Raw genomic sequence first — 6,103 nt, forward strand, 5'->3', positions numbered from 1 at the left:
GCGACCTAATCCCGACCCTTAGCCATCTGAGAGGTTGAGGAGCTCTATAAGAAACTCTCTCAAGCTCAAGAGTGTGTTCTTGATCATACACAAGAGATTTGATCTCTTCAAGCTCTAGCAAGCAAGTTTCCAAGTGTTGGAAACCATCCCAAGGGTGTGGACTGCTCAAGAGGGTGTTGGCTCTTTCAACACCTTGGCTGTGATCTTCTAACCGCAATCAAAAGGTTGGTTTTTCGGGTTAAGAAAGTTCTTCATCGATAGATTGGTCCGTGGGTGTTCAAAAGAAATTTTGAACGCTAATTCTGCTGCGTAAACCCACGGACCAGATCCTAGCACGGTTTTGAACCGGCGGTCTAGGATCCCGTGTGACCCAACAGTGGTATCAGAGCTCGGTTCTTCATTTCGATGAAGAACGATCACTCTTGAACAAGTTTGAAATTTTGTTCAAACTTGATTTTTCCTTGGTTTTGATCTAAGTTTAATTTGTTATAAGATTGAATCTGTAAAAGATTAATTGATGTAACAAAACTTAGATATGTGGAGGCTTGAATCATGAATTAACTCAAGAAAACGGAGCGAAAAACGGATTAGAACTGAGCAAGAGTACATATCAAGATGAAAATTTTAATCTGTTTTTGCCCAGAACTACGCGGTCCGGCGGACCACCCGTGGTCAGCCCCGGACCAACAGCTCAGTCCGCACGTGGTCTGGTCCGACTGAGGAGAAGAAGAAGAGACGGAGTGGTCCTGGTCCGGAGCTGACCAAACGTTGGTCAGCCCCGGACCAACACAACTGACCACTACGCGCCTCTTCTTCCGGTCCGAGCTGAGTCCGTGTTCTGAGTAGGTTTGGTCCGGCGGACCAAAAGTTGGTCAGCCCCGGACCAACCACCTATTTTCGGATTTTCGCATTTTCTGAATTCGATTCGGTTAAGTAATGGTTACTTGACTGAGTTAATCATGATTGTTTATGGTTTATGACTTAATTATGTAGAGGGTCTACATGAATTAAGTACATAAAACTTAATCAAGTATAGGAGTTACTTGATTGAGTGGGAGTTTCGGGACTTAGTTTACTAAACTGAATAGATGGTCTATTCAAGATAAGTAATAGAGTCAGATCAAAAATATAATTGTCATATTTTGATCAATCGAGAATAGAGCTATTACAAGTAGAGTTCTTGCAAGACCTTGGTAATTTCGTGTATGGGACATGCCAAAGCTGTGCATACCGGATTATTTAAGTGAGACAAGGATTGAGAAATTGTGCTTTTCATTTCTCGAAAGTAATAAACTGCTTCTTGATAACGATAAAATCCCTCATTATAATTTCAAGCTTATACTGCCCATGTTTCGAGCACTCGTCAAGGCTTCGATCGTCTGTGTATGGGTCATGCCAAAGCTGAGCATACCAGACAATCGTTGTGAGACAAAATGGAGAAATGGTGGTTCTCATATGTTCGAAAATGGTTCGGCTTGAGTTGGGTTATCAAGTTGGACTTGGACCTAACGGTATAGATGAGACTAGAAATATGTAATAGTATGATGATACTATTTTCCCATAAACGATCTAAGAGTCACATTGGATGTGATTGACATTGGATGTCTACCTAAATAGCATAGACTTGAGCGTCATGCCAAAGCTGACTCAAGTCTATGTGAAATATGGATCTTAGCCTACTAAGAAAATTACTAGAGGGTTATTTTTCTTAGTGGGAGTTTATCTCATATTTGCATCATGTTATCCGTAATAGTTTTTACTATAATTAGTATTGTACTAATCGATATTGCGTATTGTGTTGTTCTGTTTATCTCTGTAGGACATGGCGACAGGTGGTAGTGTACCAACCGTGTCATTGCGATCTATCCTTGAGAAGGATAAGCTGACTGGGACGAACTTCTTGGACTGGTATCGGACCTTGAGAATTGTTCTCAGGAACAAGAAGAAGATGTACGTCCTGGAAGGGGCTCTTCCTGATGAGCCCCCGACCAACGCCGCGAGAGCCGTTCGTGATGCTTGGTTGAAGCATCAGAGCGATGACCTGGAGGTCTCTTGCCTCATGCTCGGGACAATGTCTCCTGAACTGCAGCGACAGTTTGAGGGCGTCAACGCCTTTGATCTGCTCGAGCAGTTGAAGACTATGTTCCAAGAGCATGCGCGTGTTGAGAAATACAACACGTTGAAGAACCTGCTTGCATGTCGTATGACGACAGGGCAATCGGTTAGCGCTCATGTTCTTAAGAGATGAAGGGTCATCTTGAAGAACTCGAGCGTTATGGCTTGAGGATCGACAGGGAGTTGGCTGCTGACCTTGTGCTCCAGTCTCTTCCAGACTGCTATGATCAGTTCATTATGAGCTATCATATGCATGGCATGGATAAGACCTTGACCGAACTGCATGGGATGCTGAAAACGGCCGAGACGAGCCTTAAGGTCGAGAAGAACGTGCTCGTTATTTCGAAGAGTTCGAAAAAGCGGAAGCGTTCCAAGGGAAAAGGCAAAGGCAAGGCAAGTGGGGCAAATGTTGCCAACAAGGCCAAGCCTAAACCCGAGAAAGGAGAGTGCCATTTCTGCCATGAAATTGGTCATTGGAAAAGGAATTGCAAACTCTTCTTGGAAGATCTGAAGAAGAAGAAGCTTGCTGAAGCTTCTACTTCAGGTATTTACGTTATCGAAGCTAACGTATTCACTTCTTCATCCTGGGTATTAGATACCGGATGTGCCTCACACATTTGTGGAAATGTGCAGGGTCTCAGAAGAAGTAGGACGTTGGCTCGAGGTGAAGTGGATCTACGCGTCGGGAATGGAGCAAAGGTTGCGGCATTGGCTGTCGGCGCTTATGATTTATCTTTACCGTCTGGACTGGTTATAGAACTAAGTAATTGTTACTTTGTGCCTGCTATAAGCAGAAACATCATTTCTATTTCATGTTTGGATTTGGATGGTTTTCGGTTTGTTATTGAGAATAAGAACCTGATGATGTTCAGAGACGATGTCTATTATGGTAATGGTTACCTTGTGAATGGATTGTATGTCTTGAACGATCAACCTTCCGATTCCATGTCCGTATATAACGTAAATGCAAAATGGTTTAAGCCGAACAACTTAAACCTCACCTATCTCTGGCATTGTCGTTTGGGCCACATCAACGAGAAACGCATACAGAAACTCCTCTCCGAGGGATTTCTGGATTCTTTCGATTATGAATCGATTGAAGCATGCGAATATTGTCTGATGGGTAAAATGGCAAAGTCTCCTTTAGCTATTGGACCTAATACATAGCGATGTATGTGGGCCCATGAGCTTACCCGCTAGAGGAGGTTCTATCTGATGAGACATAAATCTGAAACGCTTGAAATGTTCAAGGCTTTCAGAAACGAAGTACAAAACCAGCTTGGCAAGACTATTAAGTCATTGCGATCAGATCGCGGTGGCGAATATATGAGCTAAGAGTTCACTGACTATCTGGTAGACTGTGGAATTGTTTCACAGTTGACCCCTCCTGGAACGCCACAGTGGAATGGCGTGTCTGAACGGAGGAACCGCACCCTATTAGATATGGTACGATCCATGATGAGTCAGGCTGATCTTCCAAAGTCTTTCTAGGGTTACGCCTTAGAGACTGCTGCTTTCATACTGAACATGAGTCCGACGAAAACGGTTCAGAAGACTCCATATAAGATATGGACTGGGAAACGTCTCAGTTTGTCTTTCTTGAAGATTTGGGGATGTGACGTTTACGTGAAAAGTCAGGCTTCTGATAAGCTATCCGCCAAATCGGACATGTGTCTGTTTGTAGGATACCCTAAGTAAACTAAAGGGTACTACTTCTACAACCCGGTCGAGAATAAAGTGTTTATTGCTCGGAACGGGAAATTCCTGGAGAGAGAATTCGTCTCTAAGGGAATTAGTGGGAGTAGAGTTGATCTCGAAGAAATTCGAGAACTACAGACAGATGCTGGACCGAGTGAGCAGGTTGAAGATGTTCAACTTGCATCACAGGGACTTGAGACTCCGCCTGATACTTGTGAACCTCAGAGATCAGGGAGAGTTCGCCTAGAGCCTACGAGATTTGGATTTCTCGTGACTGGTAATGATGAACTCATGTTATTGGAACATGACGAGCCTACATCATATTCAGAGGCTATGGCGAGTTCCGACTCTGAGAAATGGCACGAGGCTATGAAGTCTGAGATGCAATCCATGTACGACAACAAAGTATGGACTTTGGTCGACGCATCCGAAGGGGTAAAACCCATAGGATGTAAGTGGGTTTTCAAGATGAAAACCGACATGGATGGCAACGTGCATACCTATAAGGCACGATTGGTGGCGAAAGGGTTTCGGCAAATTCATGGTATTGACTATGATGAAACCTTCTCGCCCGTCGTGATGCTTAAATCCATTAGGATTCTGCTTGCCATAGCTGCATATTATGACTATGAGATATGGCAAATGGATGTCAAAACTGCGTTCCTTAACGGGAACCTACTCGAGGATGTATATATGATACAACCCGAGGGTTTTGTCGATCCAGAGAGTCCGGAGAATGTGTGCAAGCTTCAGAGATCCATTTATGGACTGAAGCAGGCTTCAAGAAGCTGGAATCTTCGATTTGATGAGACAATCAAACAGTTTGGTTTCTCTCAAAACGAAGATGAACCATGTGTTTACAAGAAGGCCAGTGGGAGCACAGTTGTTTTCCTGGTGCTATACGTGGATGATATCCTGCTCATAGGAAACGATGTTCCTACCTTGCAAGACGTCAAGTCTTGGCTAGGAACACAGTTCTCTATGAAGGACTTAGGGGAAGCTGCCTATGTTCTAGGCATCAAGATCTATAGAGATAGATCTCAAAGGCTTCTTGCCCTGAGTCAAAGTACATACATCGATAAAGTTCTGAATCGGTTCAGAATGCAAGAGTCAAAGAGAGGACTCTTGCCGATGTGTCATGGTGTTGTTCTCAGCAAGACTCAGTGTCCTAAGAATGCAAGAGTCGAAAAGAGGACTCTTGCCGATGTGTCATGGTGTTGTTCTCAGCAAGACTCAGTGTCCTAAGACACGTGATGAGCGAGAACGTATGGATAGAATCCCATATGCCTCGGCAATAGGATCTATCATGTATGTCATATTATGTACTAGGCTGGATGTGTTGTACGAGTTAAGCATTACGAGCAGATACCAGTCGGATCCAGGAGAGTCACATTGGATCGCGGTCAAGAATATCCTTAAGTACTTAAGAAAGACTAAGGATTTGTTCTTGATATATGGTGGATTGGAAGACGAGCTCGCTGTAAAAGGTTACATCGATGCTAGTTTCCAATCGGACCAAGATGACTATAGATCGCAATCAGGCTATGTCTTCTGCTTGAATGGAGGCGCTGTTAGTTGGAAGAGTTCCAAACAGGCCACCATAGCAGATTCTACTACAGAGGCTGAGTACATTGCCGCATCGGATGCTGCGAAGGAAGCTGTTTGGATCAGGAAGTTTCTGGGTGACCTAGGCGTCGTTCCTAGCGTTGTGAACCCCATTGCGTTATACTGTGATAACAATGGGGTGATAGCACAAGCTAAGGAACCTATGTCACACCAACGGTCCAAACACATACTCAGACGGTTTCACCTCATAAGGAAAATCGTAGACAGAGACGATGTACACATATACAAGATATCGACAGAGGACAACGTAGCCGATCCCTTGACGAAGCCTCTCCCTTCGTCAAAGCATGAGGGTCATGTTCGGGGAATGAGACTTAGATGCATTGTAGATCATACTTAGAGCAAGTGGGAGACTGATGGATATGATGATCTAGAATGATTATACGATATGAGAACCATGTATGATACTATGTATTTATTGGATGAATACATTATTTATTTATTTATTATTTATTTTTGCATATTTGATAAATAATGATTATCCATGGATCGTGATGTATGATCCTAAATTCCTTAGTCGCTTGTCATTGTGGGAACAATGATAAATTAAGACTAACATGAGGCGTGATGGATGATCATGATGATGATCATGTGTATAGGATACGGATCACGGTCATGAGTACTTGTTTGGAACAAGTAACTGGATGACTCGCGTGAGATTGTC

The sequence above is a fragment of the Tarenaya hassleriana genome, unplaced genomic scaffold, assembly GCF_000463585.1.
Source record: "Tarenaya hassleriana unplaced genomic scaffold, ASM46358v1 Cleome28, whole genome shotgun sequence".
Lineage (NCBI taxonomy): Eukaryota > Viridiplantae > Streptophyta > Magnoliopsida > Brassicales > Cleomaceae > Tarenaya > Tarenaya hassleriana.